Source organism: the organism of the source record quoted next, unplaced genomic scaffold (assembly GCF_019419815.1).
Source record: "Pyrus x bretschneideri cultivar Hongxiangsu unplaced genomic scaffold, Pyrus_bretschneideri_v1 Contig12, whole genome shotgun sequence".
Taxonomy (NCBI): domain Eukaryota; kingdom Viridiplantae; phylum Streptophyta; class Magnoliopsida; order Rosales; family Rosaceae; genus Pyrus; species Pyrus x bretschneideri.
In genome coordinates this window covers 7,065,337-7,079,990 of record NW_025999413.1, presented here as the reverse complement: position 1 = coordinate 7,079,990, position 14,654 = coordinate 7,065,337, and the positions used below count along the sequence as shown (strand labels likewise).

The 14,654-nt window shown below is 35.3% G+C and overlaps 1 long non-coding RNA gene across 1 annotated transcript; it reads left to right on the top strand.

Moving 5' to 3' along the window:
* The first annotated feature begins 7,099 nt into the window (after positions 1 to 7,099).
* LOC125474442 lies at positions 7,100 to 8,203 on the top strand. Its single transcript, XR_007256003.1, has 2 exons — positions 7,100 to 7,462; positions 7,950 to 8,203. It is a non-coding gene; the product is annotated as an uncharacterized LOC125474442 (long non-coding RNA).
* Positions 8,204 to 14,654: the final 6,451 nt, after the last annotated feature.

The window sequence follows — 14,654 nt, the reverse complement described above, 5'->3', positions numbered from 1 at the left end:
TTTGTCGGTTTCTTTATGCTGGGATATATTTAGCAGCATTAACCTATTTGAAAACTTAGATTTGCACAAACACAACATAATCTTTGCGAAAGCATGTATTTGACTGACATATTATTTCATATATATTATAACAGATAAGCAATGCTCTAGCGGGAGCCGACATAAAAGACTTGATGAGGAAGCTATCAAATTTTATTTATGATGAAGAGAAAGCTCTTGAGATGAGGTTTTTTTGTTCCCTGTTTCATCTTTGTTTTAAGCAATGAGAGGTCAAGTTTATGATAGTTTCTAGATATGTAGATTGAGAAATTAATCATTAAACTAAGATTTTATACGCACTTCCAAGGCCATTGTGTGTGGGTTGTACTTTATCTTTAGTCTGCTGTTTGTTCAATCCCGTATATTTGGAGCAGATATTTGTATCCTGAGCCTTACCCAGAGGAGAATTTGGAGTTAATTCGTTCTCGGAATATTCGGTTGCATCTTTTAGGTAAATTCACATATGTGAGTTGTATTTGATCTTGATAATGGATGTATGTTTACGTGAGCGAACACATTCGCAAATTCGTGAATTTGGAGCAGATGCTTTATTTGTAAGTGGGAGCATGAGCTCATCCCCCAAAGGGGAACACCAGTGTTGCCATAAAGTTTTTAGGATAATGCTTGTGTTCGCCTCGTTGGAGAACTTACTTGTCCCTCCACTTACGATTAATGTATCTCCACAGTATGAACATTATAATTGGAATCGTTCATTCTCTTTATCATAATCATATCTACAAAAAACTCTTCAATTCAGAGATTTTTTAGTCATCCATTCATGTAAAGTCAATCAACGGTTTTAGTAACAAGTAGAATCTTCATGATTAACTGTTTATTTGTTTTATGCATATGAATGGTTAAAAGATTTCCAAATTGAATAATTTTTTTGTGTGCAGGATCTTTGATAATAAAGATAATAAACGGTTTCGATTATGATGTTTGTACGGTGAAGATACGTTAATAATAAGTAAAGGGACAAGTAGTTATTTTACATTTGGTTGAGGTGATATTCAGGTTACTTTAAAAAGTTGAAAGCAGATAGTATAATAAGGGCATAAGTCAAATAGATCAAGGTTTACTACCATTTGTATTAGAAGGGTAGTTAACCTTCCAGTTATATTTTCAGGTGAGGGAGGGAAGGAAGACAAATGAAGGAGAATGCATCAAACAAACAAAAAAATTTAAGGTGTATATAACTTAATATTTTCCAGTTACATTTTCTAAATCTAACTTTTTTTTTTAAGATATTCGATATTATTTACACTAAAGAGTGAGGGAGTGGGCTAAACCTCACATTTGGCTAGTCGATAATTTGGTTCGAATCTGCTGTTGATGAGAATCGAACTTAAGACCTCTCACTTATAATTAAGAACAGTACTATTAGACCTTATTATTGACATATTCTAAACTTAACTTTGAAGTGTAAAAATATTTTCTCACCTACTTCCTCAACTTCTTTCTTCATCACTCATTTCTCATCTCTAACAAAATTCCACAGATTTAAAAATGATATAGTTATCAATAAATAAGCCCCGTGGTGGGAGTACGTTGCCTGTAGAGAAACCGACTGCCTAGAAGTAAGAATCTAACAAAGAGTGGGAAGTTGAAAGGATACGAACAACGAAGTAGAAGAGTTATGCTGGTATGGATTTTCATTTCTGTTGCCGAACTATAGCGGATATACTCCCCACATAAATAAAATAAAATAAAATACTCCTCATATACACCGAGGTCAAATCCTTCTCTCCTCAATTTATATTACTTTAAAGTAAAATATCGCTTGTAGGAGAAACTACCGAATACATCTGGTGTAATTTGGCTGTTAAGGTATAAGTGGCATTAGCATATCAGATTGTGGTTCAAGCTTAAAATCTTCAATTTTCTTTCAATTCTTGACATTACATAATCGATCCAAGCAATATATATATTCTACCCAATCCAATCTCGAAATCCATGAATATCAATTTAAAGCCAATTTGGCAAGTGTGAGAGATATGAGGGATGCTGATGCATTGACCAAGATACACGCACACGCGCACACACACACACGGGGGAAGAATGTGGCTATCCAACCAAGAATAAGTTGTTTTATTTTATGTTGGTCACTGAATTGCAACAAGGCGGAGCTCCCTCTGAAATGGAAAGTGTCTGCATAAATTAAAAACAATGAGTAGCATTGAGTAAAAGCAAGGTATTAATACAACTAATAGAAACAAAAGTTACACCCCGAGGATCCCGTCCTAGGGCCATGACTGTTTATTTCCTGATTATATTTGTTTTTCGCTCTCATGTAATGGAGTGGTGGTGGTTGAAGTTCACTTTTTGTACATTGTTTTACTTTTTGTAAATTGTTTAATTTTTCGAGTGAAAAAGGATTTTCAAAGTAGGAAGAAAGTTGAGGTTCTATTTTAAAATCAATTGATAATATAGGGAGTAGTTTAACTTCATATAATCTCTTGCATAGTTTGGTCCTTTACCAATGTGGAACTTTGTCCTCACATTTTCACACGTCCCTCGCTGTTTATTTGATTTATACTGAGTCCTAATTATATTTGTTTTTGCTCTCACTAGAAAAATGGCCCACGTGTTGCAGCGGGTTCTAATTACGTAATGCATTTTCAATTGGATTAATCTAGAAAACGCATTTTCAAAGTAGCTTTACAAATTGAATCTCTCAAATTCTCTGTTTCCATTACTGTTAAACTACTTTCCATTAGCTTTACAGATTTGTGAGATTCAGTAGTTCATTAGAATTTCTAGAGATTAAGTAGTTCATTAGAATTTTTCACAATTAAATAGTTCATTAGAATTTCCCACAATGAAAACTTCTCGTCAAAAATGAATGAAACACATTGAGGGTTTCACTTTTCTAAACCCTCATTGTGTTTCATTCGTTTTCATTCCCCCAATTAAACTGATAAACTAATTCACACAACCTGAGTTTCAAACCAACCTAAGCACAGATTCAAACCCGAGTTTCAAACCAAATTATATAATGTTAATCTACTTTTGATTAGCTTTACAAATTTGTGAGATTAAGTAGTTCATCAGAATTTCTTCCCAATTCTAATGAAAACTTCCTGTCGAAAATGAATGACTTCGACTTGAAAACATAAAATGTTGATTGACCCAATCTTAGTATTAAACCCCAAATCAAATTCCTTTGTTTGTGTTTTATCTCTTTCCTTTATTCCAAATTGACATAATTCCAGATAAAAGCCTCAAAGAATCTAAACCTTCTTTTAGATGAATTCTATGTGTGCATGTTCCCAATAAAACAGAATGTTTAACCATCTTTCTAATAAAACAAACTCCAATTGTTTGAGCATCTTCTGTCACATTCCAGTCCGAGGCAGATCACTTTCCGGACCCGTTCCACCACCGTAGCACGATATTGTCCGCTTTAGGCTCCGACCACACCCTCACGGTTTTGTTTCTGGGAACTCACACCAGAACTTCCCGATGGGTCATCCATCCTAGGAATGCTCTCGTGCGCTACTCGCTTAACTTCGGAGTTCCCACGGAACCCGAAGCCAGTGAGCTCCCAAAAGGCCTCGTGCTAGGTAGAATATACATATAAGGATCACTGCCCTGGACGATGTGGGATGTCACATCTTCAATGAAAGGCCAACTTTATATTTTTCATTCCCCCAATTAAACCGATAAACTCACACAACCTGGGTTTTAAACCAACCTAAGCACAGATTCAACCATTACGCAAAAACAGCAAGCAATGCAAACCATTAAACACATGCAACTTATATATGTAATACCTACTTGCACATTATTATGAATGTCCATTGAATGGTTTAGTTCAAATCCTCCAACCTCATACACAACCCATAAGAGCCATTCGAAAATCAAAACAAACCCCCCTTGAAATTTAGCTCACTAATCCAATTGAATCAAAACAAATTCAATCAGGAAACAGAAAGTTACGAACATCCCAAAAACCAAAAGAAACCCACTTGTAGTTTTAACTCACTAACCCATCGAATCAAAACAAATTCAGTTAAAGAAACAGTCCAAAATCATATATATATATTATCTAAATGTAAACCAATTCTTAGCTAATTAACTGAGTATACCAAAGAATCAAATTAAATACAAATTCTTAAACTTTGGCATCCTAATAATCAAATAAGGAAAAACAACAATGTGTGTACTGCATGTGTGAGTGAATGTGCTGCATAAGTGTGTGTGTATATTGTATTGCCGAGGAAAACCAACAATATCTTCCAAGTGATAAAAAAAGGTATAAGCGTGAGTATATATTGTATGTGTTGTGTATGTATAAGTGCATGACAGTGTTTGTGTGACACTGCATATGTGTGTACTGTGTATGTATATAAAATGTGTGTGTAAGTGTAGGTAAGTGTGTGTACTCTGTGCGGATAAGTGTATGTGATGCGTGTGAGTGTATATTGTATCTGTATGCAGTGTGTATAAAAAGTTAACAGTAAGGTAAGGCATATACCAAATCATTTAGTTGGAATATACATAAACTTACAGTAGGGTAGGGCAACAATGTAATCAAGCTACGGAATATACATAAAATAATGACATCACTAAACTTTGCTCCTCAACAATGTAATCAAGCTAACAGATTTTAAAATACTTATTCCTAAAGAGATGCAAAATTACAGTAGGGTAAGGCAAATACTAAATCACTTAGTCAGAATATACGTAAACTTTACTTCTCATAAAAAGAGAGAAAAAAAAAGTATATATAAAGAATGAGGAACACAAACCTATCCAAACAATAAAGATTTTGTAATAGGTAATAGCTTGCAAAACACCAAAAACTAATAGTTAGAAAAATAAAACATATATCAAGAAGATGAGACGAATTTGTAAGTAAAAAACTCCTCCTATAACAGCTATATTAAAGCATAAACATTCATGAAAACTCATAATTTATAGCTAAAAAGCACAAAGTATTTTTGCGGAAATATAAAGATCCCTTTTGTGCCCCAAATTGTCCTCTCTTAGCCTTCCTCCATCTTTACTTGTGAATTTTTTTTTTTTTTTTGTGATGTTGGAATTTTGATCTATGGAGTTTAAGGCTCTGAAATATAGTATGATTTCAGAGCATTTGACAATTTAGTTGTAAGCAGGAAAGTTAATAACTATGGTGGGCATATGAGAGAGAGAGAGAGAGAGAGAGAGAGAGAGTAGAAGCTCGTGAGGTTGTAGGCGGAGCCAATGTATCCCATATAACCACATTAAACGTGGATGCGAATGCAAATTTCTGAGGCAATGTTTAAGAAACTTAGAAGATAGATTATTATCCATTAATTGATTGATGCACACACAATAACAAATCGTCGGATTATGACTCTTTTCAAGCAAGCAAAGAGATAAAAAATAACAATCATTCAGGAAAAAATATGAGCAAGAAGACAGATTCAGCGAAAAACCAACATCAACTTTTTGCAACCAAACAGAGGAATCCCAACAAAAAATAATGGTCCTTGACGTAAGAAATGAACTCACCGGCCCAACAGAAGCCTCCAGCACTAATCCTGAAACACCTTTACTTCTTAAACCTTCAATCACTACCTTTGCATGTTCGATTGCTCTGTAAAAAATTAGAGAGAATAAGAGTTTGCGTTCGAACACAGTATCAGGAGAATTTAAAAAACAGACTCTGTAAACCTCACAAATGGGATGAGATCCTCTCCGGATCATTCTCTCAGGATTCGTTGGACCAAGCCAATTAAACTCGATCTTGGGGTTAGGAACAAAATATTTTTTTAACTTTCCATTTGATTCTTTGCAGCAGCAGCCATGGAAAGGCCATATGCATCTGCATCCATGGCTACTTCTTAGACATCTGCATGGCTCAAGTATTTTTCGAATTCTTGCTGACCACAATTACAATTTCGAATCTGAAGCTATATGGCATAAATAGAGTTTGTAAACACAAAAGATTTGAAAACGACTTCTCAACTTTTTAATCAGATGAGGCAGGCATGGGTTTCAAATCTCAGTCTCTCTCTCTCTCTCTCTCTCCACCCTTCAGCGTCCTCCTCTGGCAAGTGATTGGGTTGATAATTAATCTTGGGCTTAATCAAAGGAAGCCCAGTTGTGCAAATCCTTTGTTTTGGGCTAGTGGCTGCTTTGGTGAAGGCGCTGGCCCACATAATATTAAAATGATGGTTCAGGGCGGCTAATAGGCAGCAACCCTACACCTAGGCTGACCAGAGGTATGGGGCAGTAGGACTCAGATCCTCTCCGGATCATTTCCGTGAGGATCCTCCTAACCGATTAATATCAACCGTTGATACAAATCCAACGGCCAAATTATTTTCACATCTTTCTCTCTCCTTCCCTCGACTCTTTTCTTTCTCCCTCACTTGGAAGCACCCACCACCACCACACCTGCATCTTCTCAATCTTCTTCAGCCCCCGCCCTCTCCAATTAAATTCCTTGTTAGCTTTTGTATTTCTTATCTCTGAATTTTAATTTTTGCAGTATGCTCAATGATATATTTTGTAGGTCCTTTGAATTCAACAGGAAGAGGAAGAATTTGCAGCAGGGGAGGTTGCGGTAGGAGAGAGCTGGAAAGGGTTGATGGGTTGTGAGACCACTAAGTTCAATGATTCAAGAGCTGTCAAGTTCCCAAGAGATAAGGTTATGAGACCACTAAGAGTGTTGTTGGAGAGGTTCAGCAAATGAAGGCCTCTTAATTTCCCAATGATACCTGCTGGAATCTCTCCTTCAAGTCTATTGCTTGATAGATAGATGTTACAATCCGTCTATAATTTTACTGTATTTTATTTTTTTGAAAAATGTTAAATGATCAAAATGCTCTTAGATAGTATGTGTCAATTTTCATTTATTTAGTATTGAAGACACGTATGAGATATTAATTAGTATATTACTCGTCATTACAAACGATTGAGTACATGATAGCGAAAATTAGAACTTGGAACCAGGAAGATTTTAAAAAACAAGTATCAATCATTTTATTCAAAGTGGAGGAAAAAGATAATATCACTGGATATAAAATATTAATGATAGAATAAAATAATAACAAAATAAGAAAGAGAGGAAGGGTGGAGAACCATCGAGAAAAGAAAGAAGGGAAAATCGAAGGGGAGAGGCCATTTTCTTCTTCTTCTTCTTTCTCCTTTGCTCACTTCACCCCTTGCAAACTATTTTCAACATAACTTCCTCATACGATAATGAAATCACACAAGGCTGGAAGCTAAACTTTCGTAGCACAGCCGTCTTCAATCTGATACCATACCCACCCTTTGAAAACGGGTGTACAAAGAAAACGAGGCCCAAACATATGGACGTTTTCCGGCGACTTTCCTCCGATTTCGGCCGACCCCGCTGGAACCTGGCCTCGACCCAAGTGAAAATAATGATTCTTTCCCCGTGGGCTCTCCTATAGCGTAAGTTTTTCCCAAGGTATTAACTTTCAGTTTTCGGATCAGTTCTTGAATTTGAATTTGAATTTGGTATTCTGTATGAACATTTGAGATGATACTCGTTGTATAGTTTAGGAGTTGAATCGAACTGGGCATTAAGGATTGGTTGCATATTTAGGGAAGAACCTTGAAATCCTAACCTTAACTTGGTTCTCTTTAGAAATGTAAGAGTTGGGTTTGTTTTATAAGTATTAATGTTATTCCAGAATCGAGGCCAGATATATTTGAATATTTTGTGTGCCATATTTGTCCTACCCTTGAAGAACATTGCTGAATTTGTATGTGTTGTAGCCTAGGTTTGTGTAGATAATTAGAGTTCTAAAACTACTGAGTGGTTCTATATTTTTCCATGGCATTGTCAGATGCTGATGCTAAATACTTGATTGGACAATGCTATTACCAAAGCAGTATATGACTCTTGGTTTTGGTCATTGATTTATTGGTGGTTCTTTATTTCGTTCTTTCAGCGGATGAAGAGCTTAAGACCGCTAGGAATTTATATTTTATTTTGAGGCACTTGGATAAACAGTTTGGTTTTCTATGTTAATTATTAAGAATCATTGATATGGTTTGGCTTGTACTAGTTACGAATAATTATTCGAATGCTATCGTTTAGGGATTGCATGTTATTCTATGGCCTGAGAACTAGTTTCTTGATATCAAACATTATACCTATTCTCTAGTTGAATATGACTATGTTCTGAATTCAAGACCAATTTAATATGGCGGGTCAAGTTCTTGTGGTTTGTTTGGCATGCTTATTTGATTAACTATGCAAATAAATGTTATCAAATTTAGTGAAGTTATAAATATACTGGATTCTATGTGAGGTGGTTGTTTTCAAACTATTATATGCTAAATACATAACTACTTATACAGAGAAAATGTAGGCAGCTAGTTTTATGTGCCTATATATCAAATTATACGTATCTTCCACACTCAATTTCATTATATACTCCAATTGGATTAGTTCTAACAAACCATTTTATTTGCTATAACTAGTCCAGCTAGTTATTACTAGATTATAGTTATATTGTTGCTTTTATATGTACTATTGGGTTTGTATTTTGGTATGCAATTTGAAAGGGGTATGCTTATAGTAGTTGATTACAATTTATCTAAAGTATATTGGTTAGTAATGTCATGGCTGGTATAGATATCAATAGTCGACAGATCCAATGTGGTGTGATTACTATTCGATTAAGTTCTTCACCTTTACACGTATCATGTTGTTTGCTTGAATGGTAGAATGATGTCCCATTAAACATAAATATCTATACGCATGCCTATACTGAAACCAAAATCAAGTTGATGATTCACGTTCTGAAGCTATATGTATATATGTCTCATTTGCCTAGACAAGCTATACAAAGAAAACATACAGTTTTTAATAGTTATTCTGATTACATGTATGTAGTAATGTCTTGCAGTAGTCATAGGAGTTTATTGAACTGGTGAACTACGAATGGCTTGATCCCTTCTTAGGGTACGTAGGCAGTCTAACGCTAAAGTTAGATGCAGCCATAAAATAAAAGAAAATGAATGCGAGGTTAAATCATTGATTTTGTTGTGGTCTTGTCTCGGAGGCGAGACGTGATAGATAAATAGGAATGTGGTGATGTCACGTGTCAATCTTAGGCGTATGTCGGGATCAGAGTGTGATAATAGATCTATAAGTCTCAGAAGATAAGGGGTCTTCAAATATTTCAACTCAACCCCTTTGGCAAGAATTGTGATCTTGTATTGATAGATATAAGTGGCATTAGTTGCGTTGGTCGAAGAGACTTGAAAATAAGTTTGATTGGTTTCATTAACAAATTTCATGAAATTCCAGTTCTCCAAGTAGTTAGAGGGCAACATACCGGAAAAACCATTGTGAGATAGATCAATGATGCACAAGTTTGGGAACTCATGGTTAGTTGCAAGCTTCCCAATTATTCCATGAAATTCATTATGACCCAAAATGAGAGCCTTTAACGCTGGTAATTCCTCCAACTGAGTGCAACGGGCCAAAAATCTACCATCCTCAAACTATTTTTATTTGGACATAGTTGAGGAATATCTCCGTCAAAAGAATTGTTTGGCAAGTTGAGTACTTTCAAAGAACTGGAGTTCCCCAAACACTGTGGATGCATACCACTTAGGTGGCTGTTAGCCAAATCAAGAACTTGTAGATTCATGCTGCAGAATAGTGGTGAGATCTCTCCATTATAATCATTGTTTGCAACATCATAAGTCATGATTGATTGGGGTGGAATTGGCAGTGAACCTTGTAACAAGTTGGACGTCATTTCAAAAAACAACGTATGTTTCCATGGAAGAATGAGTGGATTCTGATCAAATGACTCGATGCCCGTTAAGAAGTTATTCGATAGACCCAAATTCAACATTCTCTAGATGCAATCCAGAACCATTTTGGTATTTGGCCATAAATATTGTTGTCAGAAAGGTGAAGATTGTACAACTCGTCCTGGTTTTAGAAAAACTCAGTAAACTTTGTTAAGTTGCATGAATCCAACCACAGAAGTTGACACTTTGGAAGAGTAGCATTCAAATTGGGTTTAATTTGCAGAGAAAATTAGTTGAACGATAACCGAAGTGCCTTTAAACTTTTGAGGTTGGAAGGCTGATCAAATTAAACTAATCCTCTCAACTTATTAAGGGAAAGGTCCATATCAGTTAATTGGGTCAAATTCCTTGTAACCCAGGATGGGATTTAACCAGTAAGTTCATTAGAACCCAAGTCTAGTTCTGTAAGTGGAGACAAGTTAGCAAGAAAACATGGGAATTTTCCCGTTAAGTTGGTATGCGCAAGGCCCAAATGATCAAGTTTGGTTAGCTTTCCAACCCAAGACCTGGAATAATCAGATGCTAACGATTGGTCTGTCTTTGTGAAAATGTCTTTTCCAGGCCAATACAAGCGATCGTAAAATGAAGAAATGTTAAGGTAAAAGAGCTGAGTTAGGTTTCTGAGTGAAGATGGAACATTGGGATCAAAATTACAATAGTAGATGCCAAATATGGTTAAGAAACGAAGATTTCCGATGGACATAGGCATTGGACCGGAGAAACTTGTTTCCCCAATGTCCAATTTCTTGAAGGAATTGGTCCTGTTAAAGTTAGGAAAATAACATGTTAGCTCTAAGTTCTTGTAAACATAAAGAACCTCTAAGTTTGGTAGGTGGAAAAAACCAACAGGGAACTCCCAATAGAACCTACAGTTGGCAAGAAGGAGAGATGTGAAGGATGACGCATTGACAAAGTTATCAGGAAAAGTGGAGAATATTTCTATCCAACCAAGATGAAGTTGTTTTAAGTTGGTCGTGTGGACTAGGCTTCTTAATTTATCATTGAATGACAAATCAAGGGAAGATAGCTTTGATAGCTTCGAAATTTCAGATGGAACTTGGCCAGAAAATAAGGAATGTGAAAGGTTGAGATAGGTTAGGCTCGTAAGGTCACGGCCTAATCTTGATGGTATTTGAGACAAACTGAAGTGGTTATTAAGCCTACTTCAAGTGCACGAGTCGGAAGAGGCTACTGTTGTAGTTGATAAAACCATAGAGACAGCTGCTGCCGAGTTCAAGGCCAATGACATGGCCAGACTCTTTAAAACCATCACACGAACAACAGTTACTCTGATGAATGATGAAGTTTCCATTTTAAAGTTGTAAAAAAAACCAAAAAACAAAAAAAAAATTAAAACGGTAGTTGGAGCTCTCATCGGAGTCGGTTCCTTTCCCCACCTCTTCGTCTTCCATACCATCTCCCTTCTGACACTAGGCTGAACTCATGTTCCACTAATACTTTTCCACTAATTCATATTGCTAAAATGCTAATCTACCTACCTTTGGTAAAGTCTTGAACCAAATTATACGCCCTTGACTATAACGATAAACACTAATCCCTTGAGAGTGTTAGTCCTACTGATTAATTAAGTCTTATAGTCTTGAATCATATTTTCTCGATGAATGATGAAATTTTGAAAAATGACAACTTTTTTCGTCGTCGTGGGAAAGTTTTTGAGTCCATACAAGGGAAAAATAATTGAGTAGCATCGAGTAACAGCAAAATTAAACAATATACAAAAAGTAAATTTTGACCACTGCCACTCCATTACCATGGCAATTTTGTTTTATGTTTAAAGGGAAGTCTATGGCTCTCACATAAGAGAAATGCTAAGGGAAGTCGATGGCTCTTCATGAACTGTCTGTCATCTTATATTTTTAGCACAATGTTTTATAATGTTGGCACGTGAATTGATTAAACAGTGAGGTGACAGAGAGTTTATTAACGTCATTCATGTTAGTCTCATTAGCATTTCCCTCCCATAATTGTGGAGAATCAATGTCATTCATGTTAGTCGAACTTAAAATATTTTACAAGTGAAGAAAGATTTTTAAAGTAAGAAAAGCAATCTATCGATCTGTGCCCCTTGGAAGGGATGTATAAACCATTTGGATCTTATTAACCAAATAGACGATCTATATTGAACAAAATTTGTTGAAAGTATATTTGATTTCCCCTCCTCTTCCATCTCCCTTCTAGTCGTATGCATAATGCATGGACTCTTCCATTAATTTCTTTGGTGTTTATCAAGCTGAACTCATGTTCCACTCATACTTTTCCATTAATTCATATTACTAAAATGCTAATCCATCTACCTTTGGTTTCTCCCACTTTTCAGGCTTAAAGTCTTTGTTGGAACCAAATTACACACCTTTGACTGTCACCACAAACATTCTCCTCAATAACATTAATAATTATTTACCTTTGTTTTGTACCAGTTTTAAGGCTTGAACCAAATTACACGCCCTTGACTATCATCACAAACATTCTCGTCAAGGGATTAGTGTTTGTCCCACTATTAATTAAGACTTATAATCTTGAACCATATTTTTGCCCAACTCGATGAATGATGAAATTTGAAAAATAATAACTTTTTTTGTCATCGTGGCAAAGTGTTTGTATCTATACAAAGAAAAAACAATTGAGTAACATCGAGAAATAGCAAAATTAAATAAGCTCATTTTTAACTATGCCTCCTAAAACTTTATTTTGATCTCGTTTTGCCTATTGTAACTAAAAACTTGCACTTTACTATCTGAAACTCAGAATTCGTTCCACTTTGACTTGTGGGCTATTTCTTCCTTTTAAACTTATAGGATGCTTTCTAAAACAAATGTGGGACTCAACACCCAATAAGTCTATGCCACATGTGCAATAAATTTGATTATAAATTTCCACTATACATTAACATATATTCAACAATCAAACAATATTATGTTTAAAAGAAATTAAAGAGATGAAAAATATAAAAATGAAATTGATTAGCCTGGTGCACACAAATCAACCACATAAGAAATTAATAGATCTAAGACAATGTGGAGCGAATTTTGAGTTTTATGGAAACGACTTTCAAGTTTCAGGAGGTAAAATGGAATCAAAATCGAGTTCGAGGGGGCAAAGTGGAGTGACTTTTGAGTTTCAGGGAACAAAGTTGCTACTTTTGAATTATATGAAGCAAAGTGAGATGAAATCGAGTTCCAGAGTCGTAACTAAAAATAAACCATTAAATAATTTGCCAAAAAAAAAATAAATAAATAAAAACTTATTATCAAGGCAATTTGGTTTATAATTAAAGGGAAGTCTATGGCTCTCCTTGTAGAGAAATCAACGTCATTCATGTTAGTCGAACATGTAATCTTTTTTAAGTGAAAGAAAGAATTTCAAAGTAAGAAGGGCAATCTCACTAGGACCTATGATAATATAGTGTTTGTGCTTGAGACTAAAAATTTGTATGAGCTCCTGAGGTTGTTGCAACACTCAAGGGTTTTGGGCTAAGACTGATTAAGCATGCTGAAGGAGGAATGACCAAAAGTGCATTTTCTATCTTAAAATTACAGTCTAGAGAAAGCTCAAAAGCTAGTAATTCTAAGGAGATGAAGTTTTGGAAGAACTATGATAAGAAATGTAGTTTTAAGACTAGTGACAATTTGGTGAATTGTGAAACACAATGGTAACAGGGAAGGCACAAAAAGAGGCTTGTAAAACCTGCAACAAACTGCACTTTGGTGAATGTTGGTATAAGGGCAAAGCCAAGTGCAAAGCCCCGTATTAAAGTTATAATAAAAATATTGTTTGCCTTGTTTTAAGGTTGGGAAATTACCTATATTCTTGGGAACCAAAAATTACTTCTCCACTAAACAAGCCATTAGCATGCGAAACATGAGGAGTGGAGTTACAATCAAGCAACATAATACCCACTCCATGGAACATGGAGAAATACAAGGAAACTGGGACTTGGAGCCCAAGAATTTTATGCCTATAAAGGACCTAGAATCCCACTAGAATGAGGGAAAAAAGGAGGTATGAGATCGTTCTATGTTTTACAAACATAGTGAACAAACATCAACTCGAGTTTCGGAGTGTTTTCTTGCAAAGTCCCTCCGCTCTCATTGATGACAAGTGAAGATAGTGTCTAAGCTTCTCAACAAGGCTACAATATTATTGTTGGAGGAGATGAAATTTTTCGCTCCAATAGTTGGCACCGTTTGTGGGAAACGTACAAAAAGCCGTATGGAGAAGTACTAATATACACTTAACGTAAGGGTATGATAAGAGGTATGGCTTATCATAAGTGTTATACCCTTCTATATGTCTTATCATGAATGGATAAGACCATTCATAGAAGTCTCACAACTCTTTCGAAAATGTATGATAAAATCTATAAAAGGAAATCATTCCTCTAGACAAATTATTCAACATGAAACAAATTCTCTTATTCCCTTTGATATGCTATTTCCTTATCGGCACTACAACATAGTAATCAATAATCTTACAACATTAAAATTAATCATGTTAAATTCTGCAACCATATATAATATTGTGTGCACCAAAAAATATATATTAATTTTGAACGTATCTTAAGATTGGGGCGTGAGAAAAAGTGTATGTGCAAATGAAGAACAATGAATGACGTTGTCGAGGAAAAAACAAACAATACAAGGTATAGAAAACAAGTTAAATCACGAAGATTCCATGACTTTTTTTTTCTTGATGATTAAATTGTTTTTCGCTCCCGTGTAATAAAAGGAAGAGGAACTGAACTCCATTCATAGGCAGAACTCCTCATTGCTTTCTTTCGATAAGCTTAAAGCTAGGTGAGTGGT